Source organism: Bos javanicus, chromosome 4 (assembly GCF_032452875.1).
Source record: "Bos javanicus breed banteng chromosome 4, ARS-OSU_banteng_1.0, whole genome shotgun sequence".
Lineage (NCBI taxonomy): Eukaryota > Metazoa > Chordata > Mammalia > Artiodactyla > Bovidae > Bos > Bos javanicus.
In genome coordinates this window covers 99,857,534-99,884,415 of record NC_083871.1, presented here as the reverse complement: position 1 = coordinate 99,884,415, position 26,882 = coordinate 99,857,534, and the positions used below count along the sequence as shown (strand labels likewise).

The 26,882-nt window shown below is 38.2% G+C and overlaps 1 protein-coding gene across 10 annotated transcripts in view; it reads left to right on the top strand.

The window, feature by feature from the left end:
* Positions 1-26,882, top strand: part of CNOT4 (CCR4-NOT transcription complex subunit 4) — a 153,702-nt gene that overhangs the window by 34,019 nt on the left and 92,801 nt on the right. Inside the window, exon 2 of one of the 10 annotated variants that reach the window (XM_061414808.1) lies at positions 12,618-12,711. The exons of the other annotated variants lie outside the window; for them this stretch is intronic. The gene's annotated coding sequence lies outside the window, so the exon portion shown is untranslated. The remainder of the gene's footprint in view (positions 1-12,617; positions 12,712-26,882) is intronic. 10 annotated transcript variants of the gene reach the window in all.

The following is a 26,882-nucleotide window of genomic DNA, read 5'->3' as shown; positions in this document are numbered from 1 at the left end:
AATTAAATATCCACAGTGTAATCTTAATGTACGTTACAAGTAATCTGTAATAGTTTTGTTTTTCCAAGCTAATAAATGACTTTAAAATCTGTGATGGAAAAAAAGTTTGCTACATAATTCAGTTAAAACACCAGCATTTATATTTTCTCTTTGCTCTTGACTATCCTTATCATTCTACCCTATATTTTCCTCAAGACATTCAAGTTTTCTGTAAATTTTACCTCTTTACATCATAGACTGTTAATGAAAAAAGGTTGGCTCATAGTGATGATGGGGAAAGTTGCAACAGCATGGAGTAGACAGAATTGCACAGTAGTTTGCACAGCTATGTTTAGAACATAGCTGACTTATTTTTAAATCTGGAAGAACCTGAAATTTGCCTGTCTAAATAGAGTAAAGGTCATTGAGTGTATAATAAATTCATTAGTCCTTAATTTTTCTCCCCGCCCCCCAACAACAGCAGCAGTAACTTCATTATGATTACCAACTCACCATCTTCAGTGCCTAACACTATATCTGACACATAGTAGGAACATAGGATTTGCTGCTTTAAAGTGATGCACTTCAGTTCCCTGGAAAATTCGCAGATGGTGAAATATAAAGTGAACACTGCTAAAAATACTCAGTCCTAGAAATGGAAATGTATTTTATGGAGGAGTAAGAATTTGACCTAAATATCTAGTCTATAAGTTTTTTAAAATGTGAGTTTATTTCTTGTTTATCTTTTTTTTAGACATTTAAATATAGCATGTAACCCTGCTCCAACTAGTGATCATTGTGTTGTACTAATATGACTTTCTTTGAGTATATTTTTCTTAAAAGCATTGTTCTTAAAAAATTTAACTATAGTCACACAAGTAATGAAGTTTTAGGAAAATTCAAGCTGTACAAATAGAGCAAAACTCCCTTTTAATTGAACCCCACTGCCCTTTGCCCATCCATATCACTTAGTTAACTCTTCTAGTCAATTTGGCATTTATACTTCTGAGATTTTAAACATACGCACAAATATACACACTTAAAAAAAAAAAAAACGTTTAAAATTACAGTTGCCTGCCTTAAGTGAGTTTTAGGAGTCTTACTGCACTTTAGAGTTTTAGGAACATTTCTACACTTAGAGCACTCCTGCTTATTTAACCAAGTCATGTCCTTTTTAAAAAAATTAGTTTACTAAAACCAGAGAACAGCAACCTAGAAAATAAGCCAGACTTATTAAGAATTTGCTTTAGTGGCCAATCCGTCTTCCATATCATCTTCTATAATTTATAAGTTAGTAATATCAAAAGCAATCTGATGTGTTTGATACAATGTGTATACAAAGAAGTACTCTGCTAATTCGGACTGTCCTTCAATCTAAATTAGTAAAACTTATGTTTGCATACGGAAAATTTAGGAAAAACTTTTTTTACACCATAGCTAGCTATTACTTTAACACTAACATTAAGAGCCATTTAATTAACATCAAAATGAAGCAGGTCAAGGGTAACAGAGTTTTGCCGAGAGAGCACACTGGTCATAGCAAACACTTTCTTCCAACAATGCAAGGGAAAACTCTACTCATGGACTTCACCAGATGGTCAACACTGAAATCAGATTGATTATATTCTTTGCAGCCAAAGGTGGAGAAGCTCTATACACTCAGCAAAAACAAGACCAGGAGCTGACTGTGGCTCAGATCATGAACTCCTTATTGCCAAATTTTAAATTGAAGAAAGTAGGAAAACCACTAGACCATTGAGATATGACCTAAATCAAATCCTTACGATTATACACTGGAAGTGACAAATAGATTCGAGGGATTAGATCTGATAGACAGAGTGAAGAACTATGGACACAGGTTCGTGACATTGTACAGGAGGCAGTGATCAAGACCATCCCCAAGAAAAAGAAATGCAAAAAGGCAAAATGGTTGTCCGAGGAGGCCTTACAAGTAGCTGAGAAAGGAAAAGACGGGAAAGGCAAAGGAGAAAAGGAAAGATACACCCATTTGAATACAGAGTTCCAAAGAATAGCAAGGAGAGATAAGAAAGCCTTCCTCAGTGATCAATGCAAAGAAATAGAGGAAAACAACAGAATGGGAAAGACTAGAGATCTCTTCAAGAAAATTAGAGATACCAAGGGACCATTTCATGCAAAGATGAGCTCGATAAAGAACAGAAATGGTATGGACCTAACAGAAGCAGTAGATATTAAGAAGAGGTGTCAAGATTACACAGAAGAACTATACAAAAAAGATCTTCATGACATAGATAACCACGATGGTGTGATCACTGAACTACAGCCAGACATCCTAGAATGAGAAGTCAAATGGGCCTTAGGAAGCACGACTACGAATGGAGCTAGTGGAGGTGATGGAATTCCAGTTGAGCTATTTCAAGTCCTAAAAGATGATGCTGTGAAAGTGCTGCACTCAATATGCCAGCAAATTTGGAAAAACTCAGCCGTGGCCACAGGACTGGAAAAGGTCAGTTTTCATTCTAATTGCAAAGAAAGGCAATGCCAAAGAATGCTCAAACTACCACACAATTGCACTCATCTCACACGCTAGTGAAGTAATGCTCAAAATTCTCCAAGCCGTGCTTCAACAGTATGTGAACTGTGAACTTCCAGATATTCAGGCTAGATTTATAAAAGGCCGAGGAACCAGAGATCAAATTGCCAATATCTGTTGGATCATCGAAAAAGCAAGAGAGTTCCAGAAAAACATCTACTCCTTTATTGACTACACCAGAGCCTTTGACTGTGTGGATCACAACAAACTGGAATATTCTTAAAAGAGGTAGGAATACCAGATCACCTGACCTGCCTCCTAAGAAATCTGTATGCAGGTCAAGAAGCAACAGTTAGAACTGGACATGGAACAATAGACTGTTCCAAATCAGGAAAGGAGTACATGGAGGCTGTATATTGTCACCCTGCTTATTTAACTTATGTGCAGAGTACATCATGAGAAATGCTGGACTGGATGAAGCACAAGCTGGAATCAAGATTGCTGGGAGAAATATTAATAACCTCATATATGGAGATGACACCACTCTTATGGCAAGGGTGAACGAAAGAGGAAAGCAGGGAAGAACGAAAGAGCCTCTTGATGAAAGTGAAAGAGGAGAGTGAACAAGTTGGCTTAAAACTCAACATTCAAAAAACTAAGATCATGGTATGCGGTCCCATCACTTCATGGCAAATAGCTGGGGAAACAATGGAAACAGTGATAGACTTTATTTTGGGGGGCTCCCAAATCACTGCAGATGGTGACTGCAGCCATGAAATTAAAAGACATTTGGTCCTCGAAAGAAAAGCTGTGACCAACCTAGACAGCATATTAAAAAGCAGAAACATTGCTTTGCCAACAGAGGTCCATCTAGTCAAGGCTATGGTTTTTCCGGTAGTCATGTATGGATGTGAGAGTTGGACTATAAAGAAAGCTGAGTGCGGAAGAATTGATGCTTTTGAACTGTTGTGTTGGAGAAGACTCATGAGAGTCCCTTGGACTGCAAGGAGATCCAACCAGTCCATCCTAAAGGAAATCAACCCTGAATATTCATTGGGAGGAGTGATATTGAAACTGAAACTCCAGTACTGTGGCCACCTGATGCAAAGAACTGACTCACTGGAAAAGCCCCTGATGAAGGGAAAGACTGAAGGTAGGAGAAGAAGGGGACGACAGAGGATGAGATGTTTGGATGTCATCACCAACTTGATGGACATGAGTTGAGTAAGCTCTGAGGTTGGTGATGGACAGGGAATCCTGGTGTGCTATACAGTCCATGGGGCTGCAAAGAGTTGGATGTGAGTAAGTGACTGAACTGAATTGAATTAACATCAAATATCAAAACTTTGGGCTTTATTAAATATTACAATTTTCTTGAGAATTATGGCAGTTTTTAATTTTAGAATCACAAGATGCTGGATTATTTAATATTTCCTAAGTAACATTTTATTTTTTTCCTATTATCAGTTGTTACATAGTCCCTTTAAGGTACTTTGTGCTTAATTGTGGGAGGTTTAAGCACCTTGTATTTTTAGAATTTTAGAACCAGGAGAGATCTCAGTATTTAATACAATCCCCTTATTTTACAAACAAAGAAATCCACAGAAAGTCAGTAGCTTGACCAGCTACCCAAAACAAGTTATGGTAAGAATCAGAACTGTAACCTAGATCTCCTGCTATATATATATAATATATATATATATTATATATGTATATCTTATTTTCTGGTGCTTTCTAGTCTTGAGTCTACTTGAAATAGAGAATGAGCTTAATATTCACGTTTATTTCTTTCCTTGGTAAAAAAAATCTGCCAGACCCTATGATGGCCAAAAGTACTTTGGGAAAAGTGAAATTTCCTGTGAGAAAAAGACTTTGTCTTGGTGATATGTGGTTGATACTTTGTCTTGGTGATATGTGGTTGATACTATCTTTTATTTCTCCATTTCTTTTTTCCTCCCCTTCTTCTCCTTTCTCTCTTAGAGTGCACATAGAAAGACTGTCAAGTAGACCTATTATAAGGAAATTGGACCTAGGGAGATGGGCTGAAGCTGGAGTAGGTTATGTTTTGTAGCTTCTCTGGTGGCTCAGTGGTAAAGAATCCAGCTGCCAATGCAGGAGACTCAGGTTTGATCCCTAGATTAGGAAGATCCCCTGGAGAAGGAAATGGCAACCCAGCCAGTATTCTTTCCTAGGAAATCCCATGGATGGAGGAGCCTGGCTGGCAGTGGTTCGTGGGGTTGCAAAAGAGTTGGACACAACTTAGCAACTGAACAATAGCAACAGCAACTTACTATACTGGTTCTGATGTTCCAACCTAGTTACTAGGACCAAAAGAACCAAAACCAGTAGATTCATGAAGCATCCCCGAGTTCACCAAAGCTGGCAGTATTATAAACATATTGAATTGTCTTTCCGTTAGTTTTCCACCATGCATCTATAAAGTCTATCTTCTGTTTTCTTTTTAAAAAAACTTTTCCTTTTATCCTTCTTCAAGTATTCTTTGCTTAGTATATATTTTACAAAAGAGCATAAAATATAAAGTGAATATATTCATAAGACATACTCTTTTAATTCTTTGTAATGTCACTGGTCTTACCCTTATTGTTTAAATTGTATAATTTGCTGATGCTGTTAAAAACATTTTAGTGAAATCGTATATTGGTAAACAACTTACTTTTTAATATTTATTGCATTTCTTTCACCTTTTTTTTTAATAAAGAATTCATAGGTGATACAAGGACAGGCTATGGGATAAGATGGGGACAATTAGGTGATGATGTTTACTGCTGTAGCTGTGAATCATTACGTAGCCAGAGTTGGGAGAGCACTGTTTGTTAACAGTAGCCTTTCAAAGAATATCTTCGGAGTATTTGATCAGTTCAGTTGCTCAGTCATGTCCGACTCTTTGAGAGTTGGGAGAGCACTGTTTGTTAACAGTAGCCTTTCAAAGAATATCTTCGGAGTATTTGATCAGTTCAGTTGCTCAGTCATGTCTGACTCTTTGAGACCCCATGAACTGCAGCATGCCAGGCCTCACCATGCCTGTCCATCACCAACTCCCGGAGTTTACCCAGACTCATGTCCATTGAGTCAGTGATGCAATCCAACCATCTCATCCTCTGTCGTCCCCTTTTCCTCGTGCCCTCAATCTTTGCAGCATCAGGGGCTTTTCAAATGAGTCAGTTCCTTGCATCAGGTGGCCAAAGTATTGGAGTTTCAGCTTCAGCATCAGTCCTTCAAATGAATATTCAGGACTGATGTCCTTTAGGATGAACTGGTTTGATCTCCTTGCAGTCCAAGGGACTCTCTAGAGTCTTCTCCAACACCACAATTCAAAAGGATCAATTCTTCGGTGCTTAGCTTTCTTTATCATCCAACTCTCATATCCATACATGCCTACTGGAAAAACCATAGCCTTGACTAGGTGGACTTCGTTGGCAAAGTAACGTCTCTGCTTTTTAATATGCTGTCTAGGTTGGTCTAACTTTTCTTCCAAGGAGTAAACATCTTTTAATTTCATGGCTGCAGTCACCATCTGCAGTGATTTTGGAGCCCCCAAAAATAAACTCAGCCACTGTTGCCACGGTTTCCCCATCTATTTGCCATAAAGTGATGGGACCGGATGCCATGATGTAACTTTTCTGAACGTTGAGCTTTAAGCCAACTTTTTTACTCTCCTCTTTCACTTTCATCAAGAGGCTTTTTAGTTATTTTTCACTTTCTGACATATGGGTGGTGTCATCTGCATATGTAAGGTTGTTGATATTTCTCCTGGCAATCTTGATTCCAGCTTGTGCTTCTTCCAGCCCAGCGTTTCTCATGATGCACTCTGCATATAAGTTAAATAAGCAGATTGACAGTCTACAGCCTTGACGTACTCCTTTTCCTGTTTGGAACCAGTCTGTCGTTCCATGTCCAGTTCTAACTGCTGCTTCCTGACCTAAATACAGATTTCTCAAGAGGCAGGTCAGGTGGTCTGGTATTCCCATCTCTTGAAGAATTTTCCATAGTTTATTATGATCCACACAGTCAAAGGCTTTGGCATAGTCAATAAAGCAGAAATAGTTGTTTCTCTGGAACTCTCTTGCTTTTTCGATGATCCAGCGGATGTTGGCAATTTGATCTCTGGTTCCTCTACCTTTTTAAAACCAGCTTGAACATCTGGAAGTTCATGGTTCACGTATTATTGAAGCCTGGCTTGGAGAATTTTGAGCATTACTTTACTAGTGTGTGAGATGAGTGCAATTGTGCGGTAGTTTGAGCATTCTTTGGCATTTCCTTTCTTTGGGATTGGAATGAAAACTGACCTTTTCCAGTCCTGTGGCCACTGCTGAGTTTTCCAAATTTCCTGGCATATTGAGTGCAGCACTTTCACAACACATCATCTTTTAGGATTTGAAATAGCTCAACTGGAATTCCATCACCTCCACCAGCTTTGTTCATAGTGATGCTTCCTAAGGCCCACTTGACTTCACATTCTAGGATGTCTGGCTCTAGGTGAGTGATCACACCATCATGATTATCTGGGTCATGAAGATCTTTTTTGTATAGTTCTTCTGTGTATTCTTGCCACCTCTTCTTAACATCTTTTGCTTTGTTAGGTCCCTACCATTTCTGTCCTTTTTTGTGCCCATCTTTGCATGAAATGTTCCCTTGGTATCTCTAATTTTCTTGAAGAGATCTCTAGTCTTTCCCATTCTGTTGTTTTCCACTATTTCTTTGCATTTGATCACTGAGGAAGGCTTTCTTATCTCTTCTTGCTATTCTTTGGAACTCTGCATTCAAATGGGTATATTTTTCCTTTTATCCTTTGCTTTTCTCTTCTCTTTTTACAGCTATTTTTCAGGCCTCCTCAGACAGCCAGTTTGTTTTTTTGCATTTCTTTTTCATGGAGATGGTCTTGATCCCTGTCTCCTGTACAGTGTCACGAACTTCCGTCCATAGTTCATCAGGCACTCTTGTCTATCAGATCTAGTCCCTTAAATCTGTTTCTCACTTCCACTGTATAATTGTAAGGATTTGATATAAGTCATACCTGAATGGTCTAGTGGTTTTCCCCACTTTCTTCAATTTAAGTCTCAATTTGGCAATAAGAAGTTCATGGTCTGAGCCACAGTCAGCTCCCAGTCTTGTTTTTGCTGACTGTACAGAGCTTCTCCATCTCTGGCTGCAGAGAATATAATCAGTCTGATTTAGGTGTTGACCATCTGGTGATCTTCATGTGTAGAGTCTTCTCTTGTGTTGTTGGAAGAGAGTGTTTGCTATGACCAGTGCGTTCTCCTGGCAAAACTCTATTAGCCCTTGTCCTGCCTCATTCTGTACTCCAAGGCCAAATTTGCCTGTTACTCCAGATGTTTCTTGGCTTCTTACTTTTGCATTCCAGTTCCCTATAATGAAAAGGACATCTTTTTGGGGTATTAGTTCTAAAAGGTCTTGTAGGTCTTCATAGAACTGTTCAGTTTCCGCTTCTACAGCATTACTGGTTGGGGCATAGACTTGGATTACTATAATATTGAATGGTTTGTCTTGGAAACGAACAGAGATCATCCTGTCATTTTTGAGATTGCATCCAAGTACTGCATTTCAGACTCTTTTGTTGACTATGATGACTACTCCATTTCTTCTTAGGGATTCCTGCCCACAGTAGTAGATATAATGGTCATCTGGTTAAATTCACCCATTCCAGTCCATCTTAGTTCGCTGATTCCTAGAATGTTGAAGCTGGAGAGTTATGAACATTAGCAAAATCACTGATTCTGATAAGCACCTTTTAAAATTGTAAATTTTTTGCACAGCAGCCTTTATAATTTTAAAATTTAAATAAAACATTTTAATAATCTCATCAGGATAGAAGTTAGGTGATCTTGTGGTGGTTAAAAGAAGAAATCAAAGTAAAAATAACTAAGAATTAAACTTATTATGCTACACTGTCCAATAAAATGTGATGACTGGCACACCCCCCAAGAATTCTAAGGTAACTTTCTGTCTTCATGGGTCTTTTTATAAAACATGATCTAAATTGGGTCAGCAAACTGGCCTGCAGACCACGTCCTGTCCTTGGATTGTTTTTGTAAGGTCCATGAGCTAAAGAATGGTATTTTACAGTTTTAAAGGTTTGTAAAAACAAAAGAATAAACAACAAAGATTGTACGTGGCCCTCAGTGCCTAAAGTATTTGCCATCTGGCCTTCAAAGAAAAAAATCTCCATTATCTGCCCAGAATCACCAATAAGACCCTAAATGGTCACAGAGAATCATTTTAGGCCATTTAAAGTTATAGTAAAAATAAAAGATATGAAAAAAATCAACAGAAATGTACTGTTTGTTACAATATTGTTCACAGTGATCAAAATTTGAAAACAAATATTTCGTAACAGGGGACTGACTAAATAAATTACAGGACATCTGTGTAGAAGAATATTATGCATTGAGAGACATCACCCATGACTTATGAAGGGAAGATAGCATTAAGCACGGGGGCCAGAGTCCAGAATAGGGTGCAGCATGATCCTTCCCCCTTTTAAATTATGTGAACATTTATAATATGTAATTGAGGTGTGTAGATACAGAAAACTTTATGTAGTAGAATATGAGATTGTGGGGAACTTCACATTTTTTTAATTGTTGCAGTTTTGTAATTGCTAATTATTTTACAGTGAACTTAGATTGAATTTGAAAAAATTAACAATTAGTTTTAAGTCACAAAGAGAAGAGCTAACATAGTATTAGAAGTATGAATGCTCTGTTGAAACTTAGACGTTTTTGGGCAAATGAGAGAAAATAGAACTGTCGAAATCCTCTTAATGTATTACCCTTAGACATTCAATAGGCTGAATGTGTAATAATGGCATTTCAATGGGCTATTCAAAGAATAAAGAATATGAGGTATATTCTTAACAATCTGAGGGACTGTGTATCATAGAGAACACTCCCTTCCACAAAAAATTTGTTGGTGTCATTTTAAGAGAAAATTTTGATTTAGATCATGAAATTTAAACTGGCACTTGTTCTTTTTCCTTTCCTTCTTTTCCTTTGCACAGTACAAAATTGAGGGACAATTCTTATATAAAACTAGACACTTGACCTTTTACATATGTATGCAAACTTGTCTCCAACACCCAGATCAAAATGTGAAACTTCTACAATCAGGTGGTTCCCTCTTTCCAGGCAGTTTCACTGTTCCCACTAAGAAGTAAGCATTCTGACTTCTGTTGTTTGTTGTTTAGCCAGTAAGTCCTGTCTGAATCTTTGTGACCCCATGGACTGCAGGATGCCAAGCACCCCTGTCTTTCACTATCTCCTAGAGTTTGCTCAAACTTATGTCCATTGAGTTGGTAATGCCATCCAGCCATGTCATCCTCTGTTGCCCCCTTCTCCTCCTGCCCTCAGTCTTTCAGAGCATTAGGGTCTTTTCTAATGAGTCAGCTCTTTGCATCAGGTGGCCAAAGTACCAGAGCTTCAGCCTCAGTCCTTCTAATGAATATTCAGGGTTGATTTCCGTTAGGATTGACTGCTTTGATCTCCTTGCAATCCAAGGGACTCTCAAGAGTCTTTTCCAGCACCACATTTTGAAAGCATCAGTTCTCCGGTTCTCAGCCTTCTTTATAGTCCAGCTCTCACATCTGTACATGACTATGGGAAAAACCATGCCATACTATGCTAAGTCGCTTCAGTCGTGTCTGACTCTGTGTGACCCCATAGACGGCAGCCCACGAGGCTCCCCCGTCCCTGGGATTCTTCAGGCAAGAACACTGGAGTGGGTTGCCATTTCCTTTTCCAGTGCATGAAAGTGAAAAGTGAAAGTGAAGTCGCTCAGTCTTGTCCGACTCTTAGCGACCCCATGGACTGCGGCCCACCAGGCTCCTCCGTCCATGGGATTTTCCAGGCAAGAGTACTGGAGTGGGGTGCCATTGCCTTCTCCGGGGAAAAACCATAGCTTTGACTATATGGACCTCTTGTGGCACAGTGTTGTCTCTGCTTTTTAATACACTGTCTAGGTTTGTCATCACTTTCTTCCAAGGAGCAAGAGTCGTTTAATTTCATGGTTGCAGTCAATGTCCGCAATGATTTTGGAGTGAAAATTTGTCACTGTTTCCATTGTTTTCCCATCTATTTCCCATGAAGTGATGGGACATGATGCCATGATCTTAATTTTTTGAATGTTGAGTTTTAAGCCAGCTTTTTCACTGTCTTCTTTTGCCCTCAACAAGAGTCTCTTTCCTCTGTGCTTTCTGCCATTAGAGTGGTGTCATCTGCCTATCAGAGACTGTTGATATTTCTCCTGGCAGTCTTAATTCCAAGTTGTGATTCATCCAGCCCGGCATTTTGCATGATGTACTCTGCATTTAAGTTAAATAAGCAGGGTGACAATGTACAGCCTCGTGCTCCTTTTCCATTTTGGAACCAGTCTGTTATTCCATGTCCGGTTCTAGCTGTTGCTTTTTGACCTGCATATAGGTTTCTCAGACAGGTAAAGTGTCTGGTATTCCCCTCTCTTTTAAGAATTTTCCACAGTTTGTTATGATCCACACAGTCAAAGGCTTTAGCGTAATCAATGAAGCAGAAGTAGATTTTTTTTTTTTAATTCCCTTGCTTTCTCTATGATCCAACAGATGTTGGCTGTTTCATCTCTCATTGCTCTGCCTTTTCTAAACCAGCTTGTACATCCAGAAGTTCTTGGTTCACATACTGTTGAAGCCTAGCTTGAAGGATTTTGAGCATTACATTACTAACATGTAAAATGAGCTCATTTGTCCAGTAGTTTGAACATTCTTTGGTGTTGCCTTTGGGATTGGAATGAAAACTAACATTTTCCAGTTCTGTGGCCACTGCTGAGTTTTCCAAATTTGCTGGCAGGTTGAATGCAGCACTTTAACAGCATCATCTTTTAGGATTTGGAATAGCTCAACTGAAATTCTATCACCTCTACTAGCTTTGTTCATGGTGATGAGTCCTAAGGTGCACTTAACTTCACACTCCAGGATGTCTGGCTTCAGGTGAGTGATCAGTTCAGTTCAGTCACTCATTCATGTCCGACTCTTTGCCACCCCATGAATCGTAGCACGCCAGGCCTCCCTGTCCATCACCAACTCCTGGAGTTCACTCAGATTCACGTCCATAGAGTCAGTGATGCCATCTAGCCATCTCATCCTCTGTCGTCCCCTTCTTCTCCTGCCCCCAATCCCTCCCAGCATCAGAGTCTTTTCCAGTGAGTCAACTCTTCGCATGAGGTGGCCAAAGTACTGGAGTTTCAGCTTCAGCATCATTCCCTCCAAAGAAATCCCAGGGCTGATCTCCTTCAGAATGGACTGGTTGAATCTCCTTGCAGTCCAAGGGACTCTCAAGAGTCTTCTCCAACACCACAGTTAAAAGGCATCAATTCTTCGGCGCTCAGCCTTCTTCACAGTCCAACTCTCACATCCATACATGACCACAGGAAAAACCATAGCCTTGACTAGACGGATCTTTGTTGGCAAAGTAATGTCTCTGCTTTGAATATGCTATCTAGGTTGGTCATAACTTTCCTTCCAAGGACTAAGCGTCTTTTAATTTCATGGCTGCACTCACCATCTGCAGTGATTTGGGAGCCCCAAAAAATAAAGTCTGACACTATTTCCACTGTTTCCCCATCTATTTCCCATGAAGTGATGGGACCGGATGCCATGATCTTCATTTCTGAATGTTGAGCTTTAAGCCAACTTTTTCACTCTCCTCTTTCACTTTCATTAAGAGGCTTTTGAGTTCCTCTTCACTTTCTGCCATAAGGGTGGTGTCATCTGCATATCTGAGGTTATTGATATTTCTCCCAGCAATCTTGATTCCAGCTTGTGTTTCTTCCAGCACAGCGTTTCTCATGATGCACTCTGCATATAGGTTAAATAAGCAGGGTGACAATATACAGCCTTGATGTACTCCTTTTCCTATTTGGAACCAGTCTGTTGTTCCATGTCCAGTTCTAACTGCTGCTTCCTGACCTGCATACAGATTTCTCAAGAGGCAGGTCAGGTGGTCTGGTATTCCCATCTCTTGAAGAATTTTGCACAGTTTATTGTGATCCACACAGTCAAAGGCTTTGGCATAGTCAAAGCAGAAATAGATGTTTTTCTGGAACTCTCTTGCTTTTTCAGTGATCCAGCGGATGTTAGCAATTTGATCTCTGGTTCCTCTGCCTTTTCTAAAACCAACTTGAACATCAGGAAGTTCACGGTTCACGTATTACAGGTGAGTGATCACACCATAGCAATTATCTAAGTCATTAAGACCTTTTTTTTTGTAGTTTTTCTGTGTATTCTAGCCACCTCTTCTTAATCTCTTCTGCTTCTGTTGGGTTCTTGCCATTTCAGTCCTTTATTGTGCCCATCTTTTCATGAAATGTTCCCTCGATACCTCCGATTTTCTTGAAGAGATCTCTAGTCTTTCCCACTGTATTGTTTTTCTCTGTTTCTTTGCAGTGTTTACTTAAGAAGGCTTTCTTATCTCTTCTTGCTATTCTCTGAAACTCTGCATTCAGTAGGGTATATCTTTTACTTTCTCCTTTGCTTTCACTTCTCTTCTTTTCTCAGCTATTTGTAAGGCCTCTTCAGACAACTACTTTGCCTTCTTTCATTTGTTTTTCTTGGGGATGGTTTTGGTCACCACCTCCTGTACAGTGTTATGAATTTCCATCATGGTTCTTCCAGCACTCTTATCTACCAGATCTGATCCCTTGAATCTATTGGTCGCCTCCACTGTCTAATCATGAAGAATTTGATTTAGGTCATACCTGACTGGTCTAGTGGTTTTCCTTACTTCCTTCATTTTGAGCCTGAATTTTGCAATAAGGAGCTCACAGTTTGAGCCACAGTCAGCTCCAGGTCTTGTTTTTGCTGACTTTATAGAGCTTCTCCTTTGGCTGCAAAGAACAGAATCAGTCTGATTTCAGTATTGATCATCTGGTGATGGCCATGTAGAAGTTGTCTATTGTGTTATTGAAAGAGGGTGTTTGCTATGACCAGTGCATTCTCTAAGCTCTGTTAGCCTTTGCCCTGCTTTATTTTGTGCTAAAGGGCCAACCTTACGTGTTATTCCCAGTGTCTTTTGACTTCTTACTTTTGCATTCCAACCCCCCATGATGAAAAAGCATCTGACTTTTGGCTAGCTTATGTAATGAAATCTTGTGCTCCTTTATGCTTGGCTCCTTGCTCTAGACATCATAATAATTTTGAAATTTATTGAAGTAGTTATTTGTAATAGTAATATCTTTTCTGTTGTGAAGTAGTATTCCATTGTATGAATATAGCACAGTTCATCCACTCCTCTGTTGATGGACGTTTAAATCATTTCCTTTTTTTGTGGGGGAAGGAAGTGAAGCTATTATGAATAATGCTGCTATGAAGATTCTTGTACAAATCTTTTGTTAGTCATACACACTCATGTTACTTGAGTATATATCTAGCTGAGGAATTTCTGGGTTATAGAGTAGGTGTGTGTTTAACTTTATTAAAAACTGCTAGTTTCCAAAAATAGTTGTCCTGTTTTACACTCTAATCAAAGTATGGCAGTTCTAGTTGCTTCGTGTCCTCAGTAACACTTGAAATTGATTATAGCAATTCTCGTGATTGTGTAGTAATGTCTCAGTGTAGTTTTTATTTGCTTTTCCCTGATGACCAGTGATGTTGAACACATTAATTGCTTATTGACCATTTTTGTAAATTGTATTGTCTTTTATTATTGATTTGTAGGAGTTCTTTATATATTTTGGGTATGGATTCTGTTAGATGTTTTGAGCTTTATCTTGCAATATTAGCTTGCCTTTTCACTTCATGAAAATCCATTTGGATTTGGATTGCTTTGAATAAATAATTTGAGGATAGTTGATATCTTAAAAATATCATGTCTTCCAATTTATAAGCATTGTGAATTTCTCCATTCATTTCTGCAGTATTTTGTGGTTCAGTATAGAGGTGTTTCAGATCTCAGTAAATTTATTCCTAAGTAATTGATGTTTTATTTAATGCTAAGTGGTGTTGTGGTTTTACTTTCTGTCTGTATTGTATGTTACTAGTTTTTAGAAATGCAGTAGATGTTGGTGTATACCTTTTTATCCAGTGGTCATGCTAAGTTCACTTAGTTCAAGTAGTTTTTCTGTTCCTTTGGATCTTCTATGTATGAAGTTATATCATTTGCAAATAAAGACTGGTTTTAGTCTCACGATCTTTATTTGTTTATTGTCTTGCTCTACTGGCTAGGACATCTAGTAAAAAAAAGTTGTTCTTTTTTAATTGTGGTATAATTGCTTTACAGTGTTGTGTTAGTTTTTGCTGTACAATGAAATGAGTCAGCTGTATGTAGACTTATGTCCCCTCCCTCCCATCTGTCTAGCAAAAGGTTTGAATAAGTCAGTTGAGAGCAGACTGTCTTGACTTTTTGATTTCAGGAAAATTTTTCAGTATTTCACCAATTAGGTATGATGTTAGCTGTAAGCTTTTTACAGATACTCTATTACATTGAGGAAGTTTCCTTTTGTTTCTAATTTGCTGAGTTTTTATCATAAATAGATGTTAAATTTTGTCACTTTTCTGCATCTTTCAAGTTGATCATGATTCTTTATTTGGTTAATGTGGTGATTTCCACTTACTGATTTTTTTAGTGTGTTTGTAATGTTTTATTTCAAAGTATTGTTTAATACCTTTTGTCGTTTACTTTATAATACATTTAAAATATACATATGAATCAATAAATGAGGATGAAAGTAATGGGCTATTAGAGCCCACTGATAACTGATTTACATATGAGCAGCTTTATCCTGATTTCCTGACCATCAAGCAGCTTCATCTTCACATGAACTTGCTCACTAAGGCCGTGGGTTGTGCAGGTATCTGGGCTGCTTGACATTAGATTCTATTCTTTAGTGTCGCTGGCATCCTAGTATACTCTCATTGGCAGTTTGTTCAGTTACCCAATGACTAACTTTTGAATGTTAAATTAACTTTTCATCCCTGGCATAATCACAGTCATGATATATTTTCTTTAATGTATTATGTTAAGTTTCAAAGATTTTTTTGGTCTGTGTTCATGAAGATTCTTTTTTGGGAATTTTCTTCTCTTGTCATGTTTTTGTCAGGTTATGATAGCAGAATATACTACCTCATAAAAGGCCTCTGGAAGTGCTTCCTCTTCTGCTCTTCTCTGTAAGAGTTTGTCTGAGTTTTGTGTTACTTACCTTTTAAATTTTTTGAGGACTAATTCATGAAGCCATTTGAAAATATTTTAAAATACAAATAAAATTGCACTAACCTTTAGAGGCAGTCTAGATTTTCTATTTGTTTGGGGTCAGTTTTTCTTTTTTTTTTTTTTTCATTTTTTAGGATTTTTGGCTGTGCTCTGTGGCTTGCAGTATCTTTATTCGCCAACCAGGGATAGGACCCATGCCCACTGCAGTGGAAGTGGGGAGTCTTAACCACTGGACTGCCAGGGAAGTCCCTTGGGTCAGTTTTAAAAACCTGTGTTTTTTTTTTTGTTTGTTTGTTTTTAACAGAATGTAGGCATTTACTTTTATGCTTTTATTTCTTCTTGTGGTATGTGAAATGTTCCCATTTTATTATGATATTGGTAATACGTGTTTGTCTTCATTTTCTGTTTTTAATTGTTCTTTACATATAATAATATTGCTTAATTTTAAAGTTTTATTTAACATTGACTACACCTTTTGAAAACAGCAGACTGGTTCCAAATAGGAAAAGGAGTACGTCAAGGCTGTATATTGTCACCCTGCTTATTTAACTTATATGCAGAGTACATCATGAGAAACGCTGGGCTGGAAGAAGCACAGCTGGAATCAAGATCGCTGGGAGAAATATCAGTAACCTCAGATATGCAGATGACACCACCCTTATGGTAGAAAGTGAAGAGGAACTAAAAAGCCTCTTAATGAAAGTGAAAGAGGAGAGTGAAAAAGTTGGCTTAAAGCTCAACATTCAGAAATGAAGATCATGGCATCTGGTCCCATCACTTCATGGGAAAGAGATGGGGAAACAGTGGAAACAGTGTCAGACTTTATTTTTTGAGCTCCAAAATCACTGTAGATGGTGACTGCAGCCATGAAATTAAAAGACGCTTACTCCTTGAAAGAAAAGTTATGACCAACCTAGATAGCATATTGAAAAGCAGAGACATTACTTTTGCCAACAAAGGTCCATCTAGTCAAGGCTATGGTTTTTCCTGTGGTCATGTATGGATGTGAGAGTTGGACTGTGAAGAAAGCTGAGCACCGAAGAATTGATGCTTTTGAACTGTGGTGTTGGAGAAGACTCTTGAGAGTCCCTTGGACTGCAAGGAGATCCAAGCAGTCCATTCTGAAGGAGATCAGCCCTGGGATTTCTTTGGAGGGAATGATGCTGAAGCTGAAACTCCAGTAATTTGGCCACCTCATGGGAAGAGTTGACTCATTGGAAAAAGACTCTGATGCTGGGAGGGATTGGGGGCAGGAGAAGAAGGGGACGACAGAGGATGAGATGGCTGGATGGCATCACTGACTCAATGGACGTGAGTCTGAGTGAACTCCGGGAGTTGGTGATGGACAGGGAGGCCTGGCGTGCTGCGATTCATGGGGTCGCAAAGAGTCGGACACGACTGAGCGACTTAACTGAAATGAACTGAACAGCTTTTGAAATAATGTTAATAGTAATGATAGCATCCTACATTATTCCTGATTTTACTGAAAATTCCTTTAATGTTTTGTTATTAAAATGTGTTAGGCTAGATACCGATTATCATGTTATAGAGTAATCTTTTTATTCCTGTTTTGTTAAGAGAGTTCATAAGGACATAATAGTGGGTTTTTATTAAGTGACTTTTAAGTACTTCTGGAAGTGAACAGTTGTTTTTTTGTTTGTTTGTTTTTACCTTTTGAGGAGATAAATACTCCTATTATGAAGTCCTTGCACTTCTGGGAAAACTCTAGTTTAATATTGTTGAATTTAGTTTTGCTAATACTGTGTTAGGATTTTTGTATTTATGTTTTTATGAGAATGATCTGTAGTTTTCTTTACTCAAATTTCGGTATTAAGCTTATGATATAGTCTCCTCATCTGTTTTTCCTCTCCCTCCTCGTTTTCTCAACCTTCATCCTTCTCTATAGTTACACCTACACTTAAAGTACAGGGCACTTTATACTTGTTCCTCTAAGACCTGTTTATTGATTAGTCTTTGTTTAGGAGACATAATCTTATAAATCTAATTTTGCTACTTCAGCAATTTTAGTTTTGACCTAGTAGGTTGTAGTCTACATTGTTACTCAAAAACATCAAGCTAGTTCTTCTGATTCTCAGTTTGATATAGATTTCTGCTTGGTTAGTGTATTCTTATACATTCCTGTTGCTTTGAAGGAGAATTTTTAAAAAAAAATCCTCATTTTGTGCATTCAAGCTTCTAGAAGCATTGTAGGTATTTGTAACAATTTACTATAATTTGCCTTGTTCCCCAAAATTGATGAATAATAAGTGCTGAAATTCTAGCCATTATCAAAAGTTAGACTCTTCCACAGGTTGTAAGTGTAGTAACAGAAGTTTACAGTTATCTTTGACATTTTATTTTGTGTGTATATTATTAATATTACCATCTTAATTCTTAAACTTTTCCATTAATAGATATACTGTGATTTTTACAGTAATTGGAAAGCAATGGTTGCAGACTTCTATATAATAAGACTATAAATATATTGCAGAAATGATTGGAGTTAGATTGTAACTGGATAACTAAATGGTGGCTTCATTTTAATGTTTATTTTCATCATTTGCTTTTCTTACTCCCTATTCTTCTGGCATCACCATCATTATTCATGTAAACTGTTTTCTCTGCTCTTTAATAAAACCCAGTTGCTTCTTTTGTGTTGCTAAACTTAATAGTCTACTTTTGGCTGTACTCTTTTCTTGTTAAAACATAATTTAGACTCTAATAATTGTTTTATCTCACTTCTATACCTTTACTTTTTTACCTCTTGGATTTTTCATTATTTATATTTGTTTTCATTATTACTCCTTTTTGCACCTGCAACAGAATTTCTTCTTTTTATGAAATATGAAACTATACCCAATTCTAAATGTCTTCATCGTTTTCTCACTCTTTATATGCATATAGTTATGAATATCTAGAAGTTTACTGAGGCCCTCAAAATCAGGACCATTTTGTAAACGTTTAGTTAGTGCTGGTTAACATCATTAGGGATAGTTTTACTTACTGCTTCAACATGTATTATGAAAAATGATCTTGGTTTCATTGTAGCTGTCATGTGATAGGTTAAGTATTTCATGTCAATATTTCTCAGGTACTCTATTTATTTCCTGAATTTTGTCTAATTGGCAAACTAGCCTGTGTCCACAAATTATTTCAGGTCTGTGGAATTTTATAGTTAAGAGTATGAGGATGCAGAAAGAATTTTTAGTATCTTAAAATAGTGCTTATAGTTTGTTTCTCATATCATGCTAGGGCCCACTCAGCAGGACATGTAAAAGTAAATGCTTAGAGTGGAGGCAAATCATTTGCCTAATAAAATACTAAAAAGATTTCCTCAGGAACGTTAGGAGAAATAGATTTGAAAGTAGTCCAAGACAGACTCATGCTCAAATTTGTGAGCTTTCCATGTTAGTTTAGAGCAGGGGTCATGGTGCTTATTTTTTGTAGGGCCAAAGGGAATGATTTTTAAATTTTCAGGTGGTTAAAAAATAAAAAAAGTAATATGATATGGGAAAATTAAGTGAAATTCAGATTTTAGTGTTTATAAATAAAGTTTTATTGGAACATTGCCACACTCATTTAGGTATTGTCTGTAACTGCCTTTACATTTCAGCAGAGAGTTGAGTAATTGCAAGTCTGTATGGCTTCCCTCATAACTCAGTCAGTAAAGAATCTGCCTGCAATGCAGGAGACCTGGGTTTGATCCCTGGGTTGGGAAGATCCTCTGGAGAAGGAAATGGTAACCCACTCCAGTATTCTTGGCTGGAGAATCCCATGGATAGAGGGTCCTGGAAGGCTACAGTCCATGGGATTTTAAGAGTTGGGCACGACTGAGCGATTAAGCCATCACATGGCCCACAAAACATAAAATTTAACATTCAACTGTTGTCAAAAAATATTTGCTGATCCTTGGTTTAGAGCCTCTTCTCTTTTAATGTTACATTTTTTAAAATGAGGCTTTTAGTTTCTAAGATAGCAGTGGTATGGATATATATGGATTAATATACATTCCACAATTAAATAAACAGTGTATTCTTCATCTCAGAATTTAGACGTGCATATGTTTGAGTCATTTTTTGTAACCCCCTATTTTAGAAACCAGACTGTTACCTGCCTCGCCCCCCGTAGATCTGGTTTTTTTTGATAAGGTAACTACTTCTGTTGACAACCTGCACCAGTATGGTAGAGAACTGATTGGCACACTGATTAATTAATCTCTGGTTTGATTTTGTACAGGTTTAATTTTATCTTATTAATAAGACTTTCATCAGGCTTAGCCTTTAATTTTTTTATACTCTTGGCCTTCTGAGAGAGCATCAGACTAATGGAAAACATTAAGGCTACTAATCTAATCACACAGTCAAAAGTTTTCATCTCAATAAAGAGACTCTATTGTCTCTTTTTGTCAATTGTACCAAGTTTTTAACTAATTTAAAATAATTTTTCCCATTATAAATGTTTATTTTCTAAAAATTAGGAAGCAGAAGAAAATAAAAGGAAGACAAGAAGCTACTCATAATTGCCCTGCTAAGTGATAATGTCTGCTACTTTGGAATATTTCTTTTTGAGTCAGCCTCTGTATCTCCCTCCATTTCTTCCAGTTGTAGGAATCTATTACTTGCTATACATTTGCCCATGGTACAGTACTTGAACACAATGGATACAGTCTTTACACTCAAAGAATTCAAAGTTTAATGTCTTTAAAATTATCTTTAAAAGTTAATTTTGCTATTATAGAGAAATACATTAGTCATCTTTACAAAAATTATAGACAAGGCTCAAGTTTCTAATCCATTCCCTTTTCTTCATCGTTTCATAGATGTAACCACTGTTGCCAGCTTGTGTTTAATTTTTCTGATTTTGTATATGTTGTTATAGATTTTTCTCATCTTATTATGGAATTACTTTCCAGTAATTCCCATCTGAAAGAGATGGGAATACCAGACATTCAATTGAACGTTCTGAAAGAGGTGGGAATACCAGACCACCTGACCTGCCTCTTGAGAAATTTGTATGCAGGTCAGGAAGCAACAGTTAGAACTGGACATGGAACAACAGACTGGTTCCAAATAGGAAAAGGAGTACGTCAAGGCTGTATATTGTCACCCTGCTTATTTAACTTATATACAGAGTACATCATGAGAAACGCTGGGCTGGAAGAAACACAAGTTGGAATCAAGATTGCCGGGAGAAATATCAATAACCTCAGATATGCAGATGACACCACCCTTATGGCAGAAAGTGAAGAGGAACTAGCCTCTTGATGAAAGTGAAAGTGGAGAGTGAAAAAGTTGGCTTAAAGCTCAACATTCAGAAACGAAGATCATGGCATCCAGTCCCATCACTTTATGGGAAATAGATGGGGAAACAGTGGAAACAGTGTCAGACTTTATTTTTTGGGCTCCAAAATCACTGCAGTTGGTGACTGCAGCCATAAAATTAAAAGACGCTTACTCCTTGGAAGGAAAGTTATGACCAACCTAGATAGCATATTGAAAAGCAGAGACATTACTTTGCCAAGAAAGGTCCGTCTAGTCAAGGCTATGGTTTTTCCTGTGGTCATATATGGATGTGAGAGTTGGACTGTGAAGAAGGCTGAGCGCCGAAGAATTGATGCCTTTAAACTGTGGTGTTGGAGAAGACTCTTGAGAGTCCCTTGGACTGCAAGGAGATCCAAGCAGTCCATTCTGAAGGAGATCAGCCCTGGGATTTCTTTGGAAGGAATGATGCTGAAGCTGAAACTCCCGTAATTTGGCCACCTCATGGGAAGAGTTGACTCATTGGAAAAGACTCTGATGCTGGGAGGGATTGGGGGCAGGAGGAGAAGGGGACAACAAAGGATGAGATGGCTGGACGGCATCACTTACTCGATGGACGTGAGTCTGGGTGAACTCCGGGAGTTTGTGATGGACAGGGAGGCCTGGCATGCTGCTATTCATGGGGTCGCAAAGAGTCGGACACAACTGAGCGACTGAACTGAAAATTGAACATCTAGTCAGTCAGAAGTACATTTAGTACACCTAGCCTGCCAAACATTACAGCATAGGCTAGCCTACCCTTCCTTGTGCTCACAACACTTATATTAGTGTACAGTTGGGCAGAGTCACCCAGCACAAGCCTTTTTTCATAGTAAAGTATTGACTGTCTCATGTAATTTATTGAATAAGTGTAATGAAAGCAAGAAACAAAATGGTTATCTGGGTACAGGATAGTTTAAGTGTATCTGTTGTTTACCCTTGGGAAGGTGTGGCTGACTGGTAGCCGTGGCTCACTGGCTCATTGCCACTGCCCAGCGTCACAAGAGAGCATTGTACTACATACTGCTAGTCTGCAAAAAGATCAGAATTCAAAATTGAAAGTACATTTTGGCTTCTGTTGAATGCATTTTGCTTTCGCATCATGATAAAGTTGTAAGTTGAACCATTGTAAGTTGAAGACCATCTGTATGTTTGTATATAAAGAAAGCATATGGTTTCTTCTTTAATGTAAAAACTGTTATATAGTACTTGCAATTAGCTTTTTTCATTCAATCTGTTTATAATGTAGGGATCTATCTTAGTCTTTTAAATTGCTGTATAGTGTTTCATTTTATTGATATGTTGCCATTTCCTATTCATGGACTTTTTTTTTTTTTTTTGGCTATGCTGCAGCATGAGTATCTTCAGTTCCCTGACCAGGGATCGAATCCATATCCCCTAAAGTGGAATTGCAGAATCTTAACCACTGGACCACCAGTGAGTTCCTTGATGGATGTTTAGATTTCCAGTTTTTTTCTCTATTACAGTGGTGCTGGAACTATTTGTACATGGTACCTTATTAAAATGTGCAGTGGTTTCTCTAACAAAGGTACAGGAAAGGGAATTAGTGGATCTTAGTGTGTATGTGGTTATCCTTGAGAGTTTACTATTTGTATTGTTCTTAAAGTTGGGTCTTATAGCAGTTTATTTATATCAGTCCTCTCCCAACCGACATTTTATTATTGTTTAGTGTTTTATTTTATCCTTGTCAAATCCAACAAGTTATATTACTTTATGTAGAAGTAGAATATTCTATAGAAATATGATTCAGTTTACATATAATTTTTTTATATTCTTTCCTCACTGTCTTTTTAAATCTCTGACTTTCCTTTATCCTGAAGAATATCTTCACAAATGCCTGTAATGGAGGTGGCTTACTGATAAAACTATCTTTATTTTTGTCTGCTTGTTTTAATTTAGCCTTTTGTTTGTTAATTTTTTTTTGACATATCCACACCGCTTTATGTTTTATTTTTGGCTGCACCGAGCCTTTGTTGCTGCATGCGGGCTTTCTCTGGGTGGGGAGCACTGGGGCTTCTCAGTCGAGTTGCACAGGTTTCTTGCTGTGTTGGCTGTCTTGTTTAAGCACAGGCTCTGGGTGCAGGGCCTTCAGTAGCTGCAACACGGGATCAGTAGTTGCTACTTGCCGACTCCAGGGCACACAGGATTCAGTAGTTGCGGCACAAGGGCTCATCGCTTGTGGCCCATGGGCCTTAGAAGGGTATAGGCTTCAGTAGTTGTGCTGAGGGGGCTCCATTGCTCCACAGCATGTGGAATCTTCCTTGACCAGGGATTGAACCCATGTCCCTGCATTGGCAGGTGAATTTTTAATCTACTGTGCTACCAGGAAGCCTAGCCTTACTTTTTAAAATTTTTATTTATTTACACATTTGTTTGGCTGTGTTGAGTTAGTTGTTGGCTGTGTTAGTTGTGCCATGCAGGGTCTTTGGATGCGGCGCACAGACTGTCTGGTTGCAGCACGCAGCCTCAGTAGTGTGGCACGCGGACTCTGGAGCTCTCCAGCTCAGTAGTTGTGGCCTGTGTGCTTAGTTGCGCTGTAGCATGTGGGATCTTAGTTCCCCAACCACTCCAAGGTGGATTCTTCACCACTGGGCCACCAGGATGTCCATTCACCTTGCTTTTTAAATCACTTAGTTTGTTATCATGGTAAATTTAAGCATACTTGAAAATAGACCAAACAGTGTAATGGAATCCAGTTATTACTACCCCTCAGTTTCCACAGTTATGGACTTTTGCTATTCATCTCTTCCTCGTTTTGTGTCTCCTTTCCTGCTAGAATATCTCATCAGGAGATGTGTAAATATTTTAGAATGTATTTCCTGTAGAAGAGCTTTTTAACAAAATAAACTCAATACTAGTATGATATTTAACTAATGTCTTCTAATAACCGGTCCATGTGAAAAGCTGCATTATCTCAAATGTTGTTTTATCATTTACTTTCATTCTTAAGTGTTATTGTTTTCAAGTAGCACAATTGTAGGTTGACAGTAATTTTCTGTTGCTGAGAAATCTGCTGTCAAGTCGGATTATTTTACTGGGTGAAGGATTCTTTTTCAGTGTTTGCTTTTGAGACTCTTGTTGCCTTTAGTGTTCTGCATTTTACTGTCTTGTGTCTGGGTGTGGATTTGTTGATCTCACTTGGGTATGTTGTACTTTGTGGGACAAGGGGTTATTTTTAACCATTCTATTGGCATTTTAACCATTCTGCAACTATTATCTTTTTCTTTTAAGACTTTGAAGAATGTAAGAACTGCATATTCAGAAACATATAAAATGTGTACATGTAGAACATGTACAGTTTAAGGGTATAGCAAACATCTTTGTAACCATTTCCCAGGTCAAAAATAGAATATTTCATTGAAGATGAGTCAAAGAAATGGAAAGATATCCCATGTTCTTGGATTGGAAGAATTAATATTGTTAAAATGGCAGTACTACCCAAAGCAATCTACAAGTTTAATGTGATCCCTACAAAATATCCATGATGTTTTCCACAGAACTGGAACAAATAATCCTGAAGTTTCTATGGAACTATAAAAGACTCAGAATCCCAAAGCAGGAGGCATAACCCTCCCAGACTTCAAACAATACTACAAAGCTACAGTTATCAAAAACAGCATAGTATTGGTACAAAAACAGACATATGAATCAATGGAACAGAATAGAGAGCCTAGAAATAAATCCACACACCTGTTTCAATAGTGATCACACTGAAGTCAGTCAGTCTTTGATAGAGGAGGCAACTGTCTTCAACAAGTTGTGTTGGAAAAGTTGGACAGCCACATGTAAATCAGTGAAATTAGAGCACACCCTCACAACATACACAAAAATAAACTCAGAATGGCTTAAAGACTTAAATAAAAGGCATGACGCCATAAAACTCCTAGAAGAAAACACAGGCAAAACATTTTCTGACGTAAATCGTACCAATGTTTCCTTAGGTTAATCTTCCCAGGCAATAGAAACCAAAGCAAAAATAAACAAACGGGATCTAATCAAACTTGTAAGCTTCTGTACAGCAAAAGAAAACATAAAACGAAAAGACAGCCTACAGACTGGAAGAAAATATTTGCAAATGATGCAGCTGATGAGGGCTTAATTTCCACAATATAAAAACAGCTCAACCATTTCAATAAGAATAAGAAAAAAATAACAATAAAAAACCTCCAAGCAACCCAGTTGAAAAATGGGCAGAAGACCTAAATACATATTCCTCCAAAGAAGACACAATGGCCAATAGACCCATGAAAAGATGCTTAACACCCACAATTATTAGAGAAAAATGGAAATGTTAGTCACTTAGTTGTATCTGACTCTTCATGACCCCATGGACTGTATGTAGCTTGTCATCTCCTCTGTCTGTGAAATTCTCTAGGCAAGAACCCTGGAGCAGGTTGCCATTTCCTTTTCCAGGGGACCTTCCTGACCTAGGAATTAAACCCAGGTCTCCTACATTTCAGGCAGATTCTTTACTGAGGTACCACATCACACTGGTCAGAATAGCAATCACTATAAAGTTTATAAACAACACATGCTGGAGAGGGTTTAGAGAAAAGTGAATCCTTCTACTCTGTTGGTGGGAATGTAACTGGTGCAGCCAAAAACTAAAAATAAAGTTTTATTTTACCTGTTCAACTTTGTATGAGCACAGCTACATTCTACTTCTTTCTTCCTTGTTCAGTACTGTGTTTGTGGCATTCGTCTTTGTTTTAGCGTCACTGTAGTTTTTCATTTTCGTACATCCATTGTTTTTTCGAGCATTTTTTTCTTTTTCTTTAGTATTCCCATGATGTGTATGTTGATGCACTTAATGGTGTTTTACATTTCTCTGAAGCTTTGTTCATTTTCTTCAGTTTTTTTCTCACTCTGTTTTCTAAATTGCACAATCTCTATTAATCTATCTTTTCTTTCACCAGTTCATTCTTCTGCTAGTCTACATGTACAGGCTTTGACCCTGCTAGTGACTTCATATCAGTCATTGTACTTCTAACTCCAGAATTTCTGTTAAAAATAGCATCATTCTCTGTATTGAAATTCGATATTTGTGAGATGGTCATCATACATTCATTTTGTTGTTATTCAGTCACTAACTCGACTCTCTGTGACCCCATGGACTGTTGCATGCGAGGCTTCCCTGTCCTTCACAATCTCCTGGAGTTCTCTCAAGCTTCTGTTCATTAAGTCGGTGATGCCATCCAACCATCTCCTCCTCTGTTGCCCTGTTTTCTTCCTGCCCTCAGTCTTTCCCAGCATCAGGGTCTTTCCCAGTGAGTCAGCTCTTCTCATCAGGTGGCCAAAGTATTGGAGCTTCAGCTCTAGTATCAGTCTGTCCAGTGAATACTCAAGGTTGATTTCCTTTAGGATTGACTGATTTGATGACCTTGCAGTCCAAGGGACTTTCAAGAGTCTTCTCCAGCACCATAGTTTGAAAGCATAAATTCTTTGGCACTCAGCCTTCTTGATGGTCCAACTCTCATATCTGTACATGACTATTGGAAAAACCATAGCTTTGACTAGATTGACCTTTGTTGGCAAAGTGATGTTTCTGCTTTTTAATGTGCTGTCTAGGTTTGTCATCGGAGAAGGTGATGGCACCCCACTCCAGTACTCTTGCCTGGAAAATCCCATGGACGGAGGAGCCTGGTAGGCTGCAGTCCATGGGGTTGCGAAGAGTCGGACACGACTGAGTGACTTCACTTTCACTTTTCCCTTTCATACGTTGGAGAAGGAAATGGCAACCCACTCCAGTGTTCTTGCCTGGAGAATCCCAGGGACGGGGGAGCCTGGTGGGCTGCCGCCTATGGGGTCGCACAGAGTCGGACACGACTGAAGCGACTTAGCAGCAGGTTTGTCATAGCTTTC